The following is a 201-nucleotide window of genomic DNA, read 5'->3' as shown; positions in this document are numbered from 1 at the left end:
TATATATATATATATATATTAATATATATATCTCTGTTTATTTATGTAACTTCAATATTTATGTAGTGATCACCCTAAGTATATCGCCCTATAAAATAAACCACCCTCCATTAGATTTTTTTTTCATGTGCTAGTCTTCATTATTTTTAATACATCTTCATAGTTGGACATATATGATATAACTATCTCCTCATCCTCTCC

Source organism: Phalaenopsis equestris, unplaced genomic scaffold (assembly GCF_001263595.1).
Source record: "Phalaenopsis equestris unplaced genomic scaffold, ASM126359v1 Scaffold000347, whole genome shotgun sequence".
In the NCBI taxonomy this organism is placed as follows: Eukaryota; Viridiplantae; Streptophyta; class Magnoliopsida; order Asparagales; family Orchidaceae; genus Phalaenopsis; species Phalaenopsis equestris.
This window is presented reverse-complemented; position numbering follows the sequence as displayed.